The following is a 12,112-nucleotide window of genomic DNA, read 5'->3' on the forward strand; positions in this document are numbered from 1 at the left end:
GACAACTTCTCCTTGCTCCTACAACCTCCATCCTTGCACAGTTTGTTATTCTTCTAGGTAACATAGTAACAAATCCAAATTGCTGCTCTCTTTGTAGGCAAGCAAGGCTTTGTTGCAACTGCAATTCTTACTTCTTCTTGAAATGTAGGGACGACAGTACATTCCATCACATCCATCTAGTGTACACAGGTAGGTCCATTGTGGCGGGTAGGCGAGCGGGCGGGCTGCTTTATTGGCTGTTTGCTGTTCCCCTACTCCACTCCACTATTTGACTGTTGTGCTGCATCAATCAATCAATCAATCAATCAATCAATCAATCAATCAATCAATCAGTGGCTGGCTCAGGTGCAGCTCTTTAACTTACCTAAAAGGGAGGGCGGAGAGAAGACAAGGAAGGTGAATGAGGTGTTCCAATGTGAAATGCCGGAAACACAGAAACACAGACGACACACAACAAGAGGTGGCAATCTATTCATTAATTGCATTTAATCAATGAGCTCATTATCACTCATGCATTGTCCAAGAGGTGTTGAAATAATGGGATTAAAAGGGGAGATCCCTTCAGAAAGACAGAAACAATAGCAAAGACAAAAAACACTTTTGGAATCTGCTTTTAGTCAACACATAAGGAAAGGGTGCACCGGTCCTGGAAATACTGCAATACCAGGTCAATGCGTGGAGTGGACAGAGCAAGCTCTATTTCCATCTCCCTGTTCTAAAAATCCATTTAATATATGGTCCCCAGATAGGGGACGTATCAGATATTAAACTGATAAGAACAGATACTACACTTGATCTTAGCCAAAAGGCCGAGAAGCGATAACCCGAACGGGCCGCGCGTTGCCCGAGCCTGCCCGATACTGCTGTTCAGCCCTTGCAGCGATTCAGCCTACTTCTAGGCAATTCCATGGGGCCCTGCAGGCTCACACACTCACAGCTACACGGGAGGTGAATAAAGGCCGGAGAGGAAGCCAGACAGGATTTGCTTCTTTTGCTTGCACCACAATGCAGTGCTGAAAGAGGAGGAATCTACATAAAAACGCCTTCCTGGCAACGCCCAAATGCCCTGCTGCCATGCAGATAAACACTGGCAGCGGCAGCAAGTGCATGCCCACAGCCACCCCTTGTTCCTTCACACCTTGTATCAGCTGTAATCCAGTCCAGTCCAGTGCTGCCTGCTGAGCAGCACTGACCAACACTGCCTGGGCCCAGGCTTTTATCTCTGAGGCCCCATTATGATGTCAGAAAGCTGGCTCTGGAATCCTGAGGGCTCCACTATGACACGTGCAAAGTTCCGTCTGAACTTTATATAAGACGGTGAGGCTCAGTCAGTCACTCAGTGTTGCCTGAGAGGGCAACACTGCAACAGCCGGCCGCCAGGCTGTCTTTTTTTTGCACAGCTAGTTGCCTCCAGGAGGCCACAAGAGGGAGACAAGGGACTGCAAAATGGAAAATAGGCATCCACCAACTTTACAGACAACTTCTCCTTGCTCCTACAACCTCCATCCTTGCACAGTTTGTTATTCTTCTAGGTAACATAGTAACAAATCCAAATTGCTGCTCTCTTTGTAGGCAAGCAAGGCTTTGTTGCAACTGCAATTCTTACTTCTTCTTGAAATGTAGGGACGACAGTACATTCCATCACATCCATCTAGTGTACACAGGTAGGTCCATTGTGGCGGGCAGGCGAGCGGGCGGGCTGCTTTATTGGCTGTTTGCTGTTCCCCTACTCCACTCCACTATTTGACTGTTGTGCTGCATCAATCAATCAATCAATCAATCAATCAATCAATCAATCAATCAATCAGTGGCTGGCTCAGGTGCAGCTCTTTAACTTACCTAAAAGGGAGGGCGGAGAGAAGACAAGGAAGGTGAATGAGGTGTTCCAATGTGAAATGCCGGAAACACAGAAACACAGACGACACACAACAAGAGGTGGCAATCTATTCATTAATTGCATTTAATCAATGAGCTCATTATCACTCATGCATTGTCCAACAGGTGTTGAAATAATGGGATTAAAAGGGGAGATCCCTTCAGAAAGACAGAAACAATAGCAAAGACAAAAAACACTTTTGGAATCTGCTTTTAGTCAACACATAAGGAAAGGGTGCACCGGTCCTGGAAATACTGCAATACCAGGTCAATGCGTGGAGTGGACAGAGCAAGCTCTATTTCCATCTCCCTGTTCTAAAAATCCATTTAATATATGGTCCCCAGATAGGGGACGTATCAGATATTAAACTGATAAGAACAGATACTACACTTGATCTTAGCCAAAAGGCCGAGAAGCGATAACCCGAACGGGCCGCGCGTTGCCCGAGCCTGCCCGATACTGCTGTTCAGCCCTTGCAGCGATTCAGCCTACTTCTAGGCAATTCCATGGGGCCCTGCAGGCTCACACACTCACAGCTACACGGGAGGTGAATAAAGGCCGGAGAGGAAGCCAGACAGGATTTGCTTCTTTTGCTTGCACCACAATGCAGTGCTGAAAGAGGAGGAATCTACATAAAAACGCCTTCCTGGCAACGCCCAAATGCCCTGCTGCCATGCAGATAAACACTGGCAGCGGCAGCAAGTGCATGCCCACAGCCACCCCTTGTTCCTTCATACCTTGTATCAGCTGTAATCCAGTCCAGTCCAGTGCTGCCTGCTGAGCAGCACTGACCAACACTGCCTGGGCCCAGGCTTTTATCTCTGAGGCCCCATTATGATGTCAGAAAGCTGGCTCTGGAATCCTGAGGGCTCCACTATGACACGTGCAAAGTTCCGTCTGAACTTTATATAAGACGGTGAGGCTCAGTCAGTCACTCAGTGTTGCCTGAGAGGGCAACACTGCAACAGCCGGCCGCCAGGCTGTCTTTTTTTTGCACAGCTAGTTGCCTCCAGGAGGCCACAAGAGGGAGACAAGGGACTGCAAAATGGAAAATAGGCATCCACCAACTTTACAGACAACTTCTCCTTGCTCCTACAACCTCCATCCTTGCACAGTTTGTTATTCTTCTAGGTAACATAGTAACAAATCCAAATTGCTGCTCTCTTTGTAGGCAAGCAAGGCTTTGTTGCAACTGCAATTCTTACTTCTTCTTGAAATGTAGGGACGACAGTACATTCCATCACATCCATCTAGTGTACACAGGTAGGTCCATTGTGGCGGGCAGGCGAGCGGGCGGGCTGCTTTATTGGCTGTTTGCTGTTCCCCTACTCCACTCCACTATTTGACTGTTGTGCTGAATCAATCAATCAATCAATCAATCAATCAATCAATCAATCAATCAGTGGCTGGCTCAGGTGCAGCTCTTTAACTTACCTAAAAGGGAGGGCGGAGAGAAGACAAGGAAGGTGAATGAGGTGTTCCAATGTGAAATGCCGGAAACACAGAAACACAGACGACACACAACAAGAGGTGGCAATCTATTCATTAATTGCATTTAATCAATGAGCTCATTATCACTCATGCATTGTCCAACAGGTGTTGAAATAATGGGATTAAAAGGGGAGATCCCTTCAGAAAGACAGAAACAATAGCAAAGACAAAAAACACTTTTGGAATCTGCTTTTAGTCAACACATAAGGAAAGGGTGCACCGGTCCTGGAAATACTGCAATACCAGGTCAATGCGTGGAGTGGACAGAGCAAGCTCTATTTCCATCTCCCTGTTCTAAAAATCCATTTAATATATGGTCCCCAGATAGGGGACGTATCAGATATTAAACTGATAAGAACAGATACTACACTTGATCTTAGCCAAAAGGCCGAGAAGCGATAACCCGAACGGGCCGCGCGTTGCCCGAGCCTGCCCGATACTGCTGTTCAGCCCTTGCAGCGATTCAGCCTACTTCTAGGCAATTCCATGGGGCCCTGCAGGCTCACACACTCACAGCTACACGGGAGGTGAATAAAGGCCGGAGAGGAAGCCAGACAGGATTTGCTTCTTTTGCTTGCACCACAATGCAGTGCTGAAAGAGGAGGAATCTACATAAAAACGCCTTCCTGGCAACGCCCAAATGCCCTGCTGCCATGCAGATAAACACTGGCAGCGGCAGCAAGTGCATGCCCACAGCCACCCCTTGTTCCTTCACACCTTGTATCAGCTGTAATCCAGTCCAGTCCAGTGCTGCCTGCTGAGCAGCACTGACCAACACTGCCTGGGCCCAGGCTTTTATCTCTGAGGCCCCATTATGATGTCAGAAAGCTGGCTCTGGAATCCTGAGGGCTCCACTATGACACGTGCAAAGTTCCGTCTGAACTTTATATAAGACGGTGAGGCTCAGTCAGTCACTCAGTGTTGCCTGAGAGGGCAACACTGCAACAGCCGGCCGCCAGGCTGTCTTTTTTTTGCACAGCTAGTTGCCTCCAGGAGGCCACAAGAGGGAGACAAGGGACTGCAAAATGGAAAATAGGCATCCACCAACTTTACAGACAACTTCTCCTTGCTCCTACAACCTCCATCCTTGCACAGTTTGTTATTCTTCTAGGTAACATAGTAACAAATCCAAATTGCTGCTCTCTTTGTAGGCAAGCAAGGCTTTGTTGCAACTGCAATTCTTACTTCTTCTTGAAATGTAGGGACGACAGTACATTCCATCACATCCATCTAGTGTACACAGGTAGGTCCATTGTGGCGGGCAGGCGAGCGGGCGGGCTGCTTTATTGGCTGTTTGCTGTTCCCCTACTCCACTCCACTATTTGACTGTTGTGCTGCATCAATCAATCAATCAATCAATCAATCAATCAATCAATCAATCAATCAATCAATCAATCAATCAATCAATCAATCAGTGGCTGGCTCAGGTGCAGCTCTTTAACTTACCTAAAAGGGAGGGCGGAGAGAAGACAAGGAAGGTGAATGAGGTGTTCCAATGTGAAATGCCGGAAACACAGAAACACAGACGACACACAACAAGAGGTGGCAATCTATTCATTAATTGCATTTAATCAATGAGCTCATTATCACTCATGCATTGTCCAACAGGTGTTGAAATAATGGGATTAAAAGGGGAGATCCCTTCAGAAAGACAGAAACAATAGCAAAGACAAAAAACACTTTTGGAATCTGCTTTTAGTCAACACATAAGGAAAGGGTGCACCGGTCCTGGAAATACTGCAATACCAGGTCAATGCGTGGAGTGGACAGAGCAAGCTCTATTTCCATCTCCCTGTTCTAAAAATCCATTTAATATATGGTCCCCAGATAGGGGACGTATCAGATATTAAACTGATAAGAACAGATTTTTTTTAAGTTGACTACCCCAACTTTGGGGGTAACCGTTTATTTAAAATTTTTCAGGTTTTACAATAAATTAACATTTTTCAACATTTTTACAGGGATTCAAATTTTACAACAATGGTTAAAAAATAAATACAAATTGTCAGATTAAAATCATACAATTTATAAAAGGGCACTTGGTGGCATCATATTATAGAATTCCATTCGCTAAAAAACCATTTTCTACTTAAAACAGGAGAGAATTTTTTGTCTAAAAGATAATACTTGTGCATTTCATAAAAACAAATTCCTAAAATATCATTCACAGATAAAATTTCATGTTTGAATAAAAGAATATTCCTGGCCGCCCACAGAGCTGCTTTAACGCAGTTAGTAATCTTCCATGCCATAATTTTCTGAGTCCTTGTTGGGCACTCCAGACATCCGTAAAAAACGCCTTCACTTGTAATTCTCTTTATTCCGGTTATCTTCTTCATCAAGGGGAGGATTTTTGTCCATATAAGTTGTGAAAAATAACATTGCCAAAAGAGATGTAAGACTGTCTCGTCATCGCGGCATCCTCCCCTTGGACACGCAGCCGAGTTGGTCAGTCCCCTTCGATGCTGGAATGCCCGGCATGGAAGACACTCGTGGGCGCAGCTCCAGGCCAGATCCTTCTGTGAATTAAAAATGAATTTAGCATTAATCATGCTCCAGATAATTTTGCATTTGTTTTCATTAAAATTGCTAATGGGGGCTATTAAAACATTTTCTTTTATTTCCTTTAAAACATATTTACTATTTTTTACATCTTCTATTCTTTTGTCTTTTAGGTTAAAAAGGTTCACTATTTTTTCTAAAATCTTATACTGGTCTGGCAGGTTAAAAGCATATGGCGAGCTTAAAACCGTAGAGAACCATCCGTACCTCCTCATAAAATAGCCAGTGTTAAAACGGATAAAATAAGACCAGTAGTGTTCCTTAAAAACAGTATTAAGACACAGTGTAAAAAAATGGATTAAAAGAAATGCTTTTATATTTGGAAAATCTTTACCACCCATTAGCTTTGGTAACATCACTTTTTCTCTCCTGAGCTTCTCCATCCTAGAATTCCATAAAAATGTAAAACATGCCTTGGTAATCTTTTTTAATAAAATATCAGGGGGAGGGAAAACCATACTTAGATATAATAAAATTGGTAAAATCACCATTTTTGTGATTAAAATTTTTCCCTCCATTGTCAGTTTTCTAAGATTCCATAAACAAATTTTCTTATTAACTTTTTGTGCCACCAAGTCCCAACTGATAAAACCATTGTTTGACTCATTGAAGGAGACCCCTAAAATCTGTACAGACTCCGACACAGGGACTGGAATGTCCTGTAAAATCATATTGCCAATATTTAAAATATTACTTTTATTAAAATTGACTTTAAAACCGGAGGAGCAGCAAAATTGGTATATCTGTTGTAATGCTTTTTGCAGTGACGGGGCGTCCCTGCACAGGACCGCGACATCATCCATGTACCCCACCACTTTTGCCTCTAGTCCCCCCCCGCCCGGCAGGGGGACTCCACATATCTGCCTGTCATTCCTCAATCTGCAGAGTAGAGGCTCGATCGCACATATAAAAAGTAGTGGGGACAAGGGACACCCCTGCTTCACTCCGGAGTTTAAAAGGACATCCTGTGTCTTAAAACCCTTTACTAAAATCTTGCTCGTACAATTTTCATAAAAGGCCTTCAGAGACTGTAAAAAGCCTTCTGGTATACCCATCTTTTCTAAAACCTTAAAAAGATAAAAATGTGATACTCTATCAAAGGCTTTCTCGAAATCTATGGATAAAACCGCCAATCTGCCTTTTCTCTCCTTCGTATCACCAATAGCATCTTTTAAAAGGTTTAAATTGTCCCATATGCTCCTCCCAGGTATCCCACAGACTTGGTTGGAGTGGACGATTTTTTCTATAACAGCCTTTAGCCTATTTGCGCAAATCTTGGCCATTATTTTATAGTCTGCGTTTAGTAAGGTGATAGGCCTCCAGTTTTTAATATCTGTTTTGTCCCCCTTTTTATAAAGCAGGGACACCTCACCTTTCTTCCAGGACCCCGGGAGGGCTTTTGTTCTAAAAACTTGAGTAAAAAGGGAATAGAGATCCTCTTTTAAAACTCCATAAAATGTGACATAAAACTCTATGGGTATACCATCAGGGCCAGGGACTTTACCTGTTTTAAAACTCTTGATGGTATCTAAAATCTCCTGTTCCGTAATATCCTGTAATAAAAAATCTTTGGAGACAGGATTTAAAACAGCGTCAACCTCCTTCAATGAGTCGTTCATCAAATCAACATTAACAAGCTTTATATTAAAAAGATCCGCATAAAATCTGTGTACCTTTTTTAAAATATTGTCAGTGTTTGTATCTCCATCAACACTGTCTAACAGGGCATGCTTATCGTTAATTTTCTTAAAAAAGTACCTGGAGCAGGTCTCATTTTCCTCGAGGTGTTTCATTTTTGAGCGAAAGACAATTTCCTTACCTCTCTGCTCCAGGCACTGGGAGATCTCCTTCCTAATCTCCATAATCTCCTCCTCCACCTGCATACCCTGTTCTCTGAACTTGTATTGGGTCTGCAGACGGGTATTCAAATTAGCAAAAAAATCCTGTTTTTCTTTTGCTTTTCTCCTTCCGATTTTTATGAAAAAGTCTCTTATTTTTATTTTTATTTTCTCCCACCATGAGACTATGGACATATTTGGATGTCTTACCCATCTGCAGCCCTTATAAAAGGTAATAAAATCAGATAAAATTTGCGGATCATCTAAAAGGGAAACGTTCATTTTCCAGGCTTTTTTGACAGTATTTTTCCCAATATCATTTTTAACTTTAAAATACAATAATTTATGATCAGATAAAACATTGGGATTAAGATCACATTTAAAAGGCAGTACTTGATAAGAGCAGAATATAAAATCGATCCTGGAGCTACAGTTCACATTGCTCCAGGTGACGCCGGCCTCTGCAGATAAATTGCTGTTACATCTCTTAAAAACATCAGTAAGTTTAAAATCAGTAACTATATCTTTTAATAATGAGGAGGTTTTGTCATAATTCCTGCTTACTGAGTTAGAGAACCGGCGTTCCCCCTTTAAAATACAATTAAAATCACCCGCTAAAACAAGTGGCTCTGAATCGTTTAAAAAAAGGGGTAAAATCTCTAGCATTCTAGCTCTTTCATTCTTGTCCGAGGACCCATAAAAATTTAAAAACTGCCATCTAATACCGTCTATAAAAGCTTTGACCAATAAAATTCTACCTGGTAAAATTTCATTAAAACTGTCAATTAAAACGTTCCCTTTAAATAAAATGGCGACACCTGCGGCTCTGGAATCGTTAGACCCGGACCACACTGAAGGTCCGAGTCTCCAGTCTTCCTTATATTTGTTGTAGTTCGTGCGATGTGGGATACAGCATTCCTGTAGGAAAAAAACGGTGGCGGAAAAAATAGAAAGATAGTCAAACAGGGCAGCTCTTCTCGTCTTAGAATGCACGCTCCTAACATTTAAGGAAATGCCACCTAACTCTGCCATGAGGAAAAGGGAAAAGAGACAGTCTTATGTAATCTTACCCGAGGTGGCCTCAGCAGTCCTCGGCGTTACCAGAGACCTCACTCGAACTCTCATCGCCCTCCGACTTCAAACCGACTGTATAACTTGAGGAGATTGGAGAGGAACTCATGTCAGACAGCTGACCCCCCGCCATACCTGAGGCACTTATCGCAAATGGGTCCCAGATGGACTCCACGGGCAAGGTTTCTGGAGCATATTGTATGGCAGCCTCCTCCCCTACGATAGGGGCAGGAAACGCACTCGCGGCCGTTTCCGGGACTTCTGTCACCTCAGAGGTAGCTATGCTTGTCTCCCCCAACTGGCGAGAAGGGGGGAGACCTTCAGCTGGTGCTTCCGGGGGCGCGTCAACTGGTTTCCCTGCTTTCGCTCTAGCAGGTACTCCCATCGGCACCCCCGCTGCCACCTCTGAGTACGCCCTACGCCTTTTAGTCCTTGCTGCCGCTCCGCCCGGGTCCTCTGCCTCAGGTACAGGCTGACCCAGCACCTCCTGCGGCCCAGGCGGATCAGCTTCATCCGAACTACCCATCTCCTCCGTTTCCTGAGGGGGCTTTTTCGTCCGCTGATCACTGGCTCTTCTCTTAAACCGCCTTTGCTCCTTTGGGTCACCTGTTTGGGGGGGTCTGCTGGAGGTGTCCATGTCATCTGCCTCTTCACCTCTTGGTTCCTCTCCTTGTGCGGGGGCGATCTGGCCTACTGGCTGCTCTGGACGCCTCGGCCGGACCTCGGGTTGTTCCGATCTGTGGGGACAAGTAGCATATAGATGACCAACTCGGCTGCAAAAACGACACCTTTTCCCCAGAGGGCAAGTTTTGGCCTCGTGCTCAGAGCTGCCACAGTTCCTACAGGTGCTTTCGCAGAACTCTTTGGTGTGACCGTACTTTTGACATTTTCTACAGAATGGAGGCATTCCTGTGTAAAAAAGATCTCCTGCCATATCACCTAATTTAAAGCGTGCTGGCGGCAACATTATCCCCCCTGCTGTATTGGCATCTCTATAACAAGTTACTAAAAATCTCCACTTTGACGTCCAAACTCCAACTTCGTTCATTATTTTGCCAATACATTTTACACTTTTGAAATAGGGGGATAAAAAGGACATCACATCTTTTAAATCAGCAAACGGGCAGTACATTTTTATCACAATCATCTTAGTGATGTCCAACACATGTTCGTAAAATTCAATACCGTCCAGTCTCGGATCGTTTTTTACCATGTATGCCGCCAGCAGATCTTGGAACACTCCATTCTGTACAAAAGTTATGTCGTATGTTCTTCTCCTAGGATAGTCTTGTACCGCCAATATCTCCCGCTTCTGAATGTTGAAAATGCCAACAAGCACGGTCTCCACCAAGAACTTCAGGCCGCAGGTCGTCGCCTTCTCTTCTGATACAATTACACGGATTGTATTCTTTATCCGGGCATACGCCGGTATCTCACCAGGACTTTCGTCCATGGTGAGGGGTTTTCAAGGAAAGTTACGCCACCCGTTGGTGACGTAACGTCTACGCAGCTTTTCCCCTTTTCGGCCGAAGCCTACACGGGGGATATGTGGATCGCAACTCGTTGCTCAGGACTAAGCCTCTCTCCCAAATAGCAGCACGGGGGTGAAGTCCAGGCGAACCTGGACGATCCCCCGAGGCCGAGAGAGAGGGTACCTGAGCACCTCCTAACCAAGACCAGGCAGCACTGACTACAAGTAATCAGAACTACACTTGATCTCAGCCAGAAGGCCGAGAAGCGATAACCCGAACGGGCCGCGCGTTGCCCGAGCCTGCCCGATACTGCTGTTCATCCCTTGCAGCGATTCAGCCTACTTCTAGGCAATTCCATGGGGCCCTGCAGGCTCACACACTCACAGCTACACGGGAGGTGAATAAAGGCCGGAGAGGAAGCCAGACAGGATTTGCTTCTTTTGCTTGCACCACAATGCAGTGCTGAAAGAGGAGGAATCTACATAAAAACGCCTTCCTGGCAACGCCCAAATGCCCTGCTGCCATGCAGATAAACACTGGCAGCGGCAGCAAGTGCATGCCCACAGCCACCCCTTGTTCCTTCACACCTTGTATCAGCTGTAATCCAGTCCAGTCCAGTGCTGCCTGCTGAGCAGCACTGACCAACACTGCCTGGGCCCAGGCTTTTATCTCTGAGGCCCCATTATGATGTCAGAAAGCTGGCTCTGGAATCCTGAGGGCTCCACTATGACACGTGCAAAGTTCCGTCTGAACTTTATATAAGACGGTGAGGCTCAGTCAGTCACTCAGTGTTGCCTGAGAGGGCAACACTGCAACAGCCGGCCGCCAGGCTGTCTTTTTTTTGCACAGCTAGTTGCCTCCAGGAGGCCACAAGAGGGAGACAAGGGACTGCAAAATGGAAAATAGGCATCCACCAACTTTACAGACAACTTCTCCTTGCTCCTACAACCTCCATCCTTGCACAGTTTGTTATTCTTCTAGGTAACATAGTAACAAATCCAAATTGCTGCTCTCTTTGTAGGCAAGCAAGGCTTTGTTGCAACTGCAATTCTTACTTCTTCTTGAAATGTAGGGACGACAGTACATTCCATCACATCCATCTAGTGTACACAGGTAGGTCCATTGTGGCGGGCAGGCGAGCGGGCGGGCTGCTTTATTGGCTGTTTGCTGTTCCCCTACTCCACTCCACTATTTGACTGTTGTGCTGCATCAATCAATCAATCAATCAATCAATCAATCAATCAATCAGTGGCTGGCTCAGGTGCAGCTCTTTAACTTACCTAAAAGGGAGGGCGGAGAGAAGACAAGGAAGGTGAATGAGGTGTTCCAATGTGAAATGCCGGAAACACAGAAACACAGACGACACACAACAAGAGGTGGCAATCTATTCATTAATTGCATTTAATCAATGAGCTCATTATCACTCATGCATTGTCCAAGAGGTGTTGAAATAATGGGATTAAAAGGGGAGATCCCTTCAGAAAGACAGAAACAATAGCAAAGACAAAAAACACTTTTGGAATCTGCTTTTAGTCAACACATAAGGAAAGGGTGCACCGGTCCTGGAAATACTGCAATACCAGGTCAATGCGTGGAGTGGACAGAGCAAGCTCTATTTCCATCTCCCTGTTCTAAAAATCCATTTAATATATGGTCCCCAGATAGGGGACGTATCAGATATTAAACTGATAAGAACAGATACTACACTTGATCTTAGCCAAAAGGCCGAGAAGCGATAACCCGAACGGGCCGCGCGTTGCCCGAGCCTGCCCGATACTGCTGTTCAGCCCTTGCAGCGATTC

At 45.0% G+C, this 12,112-nt stretch overlaps 4 non-coding genes and 1 pseudogene across 4 annotated transcripts; all 5 read right to left on the reverse strand.

The window, feature by feature from the left end:
• Positions 1–630: 630 nt before the first annotated feature.
• On the reverse strand, positions 631–821 carry LOC142730146 (U2 spliceosomal RNA). The gene has a single exon (XR_012878802.1). It is a non-coding gene; the product is annotated as a U2 spliceosomal RNA (small nuclear RNA).
• Positions 822–2,105: 1,284 nt separating this feature from the next.
• Positions 2,106–2,296, reverse strand: LOC142730148 (U2 spliceosomal RNA). Its single transcript, XR_012878804.1, has one exon. It is a non-coding gene; the product is annotated as a U2 spliceosomal RNA (small nuclear RNA).
• Positions 2,297–3,576: 1,280 nt separating this feature from the next.
• Positions 3,577–3,767, reverse strand: LOC142730149 (U2 spliceosomal RNA). Its single transcript, XR_012878805.1, has one exon. It is a non-coding gene; the product is annotated as a U2 spliceosomal RNA (small nuclear RNA).
• Positions 3,768–5,079: 1,312 nt separating this feature from the next.
• LOC142730242 (U2 spliceosomal RNA) lies at positions 5,080–5,260 on the reverse strand (annotated as a pseudogene).
• Positions 5,261–11,856: 6,596 nt separating this feature from the next.
• On the reverse strand, positions 11,857–12,047 carry LOC142730150 (U2 spliceosomal RNA). The gene has a single exon (XR_012878806.1). It is a non-coding gene; the product is annotated as a U2 spliceosomal RNA (small nuclear RNA).
• Between the last annotated feature and the right edge of the window lie 65 nt (positions 12,048–12,112).

This window comes from Rhinoderma darwinii, unplaced genomic scaffold, assembly GCF_050947455.1.
Source record: "Rhinoderma darwinii isolate aRhiDar2 unplaced genomic scaffold, aRhiDar2.hap1 Scaffold_742, whole genome shotgun sequence".
NCBI classification, from domain to species: domain Eukaryota; kingdom Metazoa; phylum Chordata; class Amphibia; order Anura; family Rhinodermatidae; genus Rhinoderma; species Rhinoderma darwinii.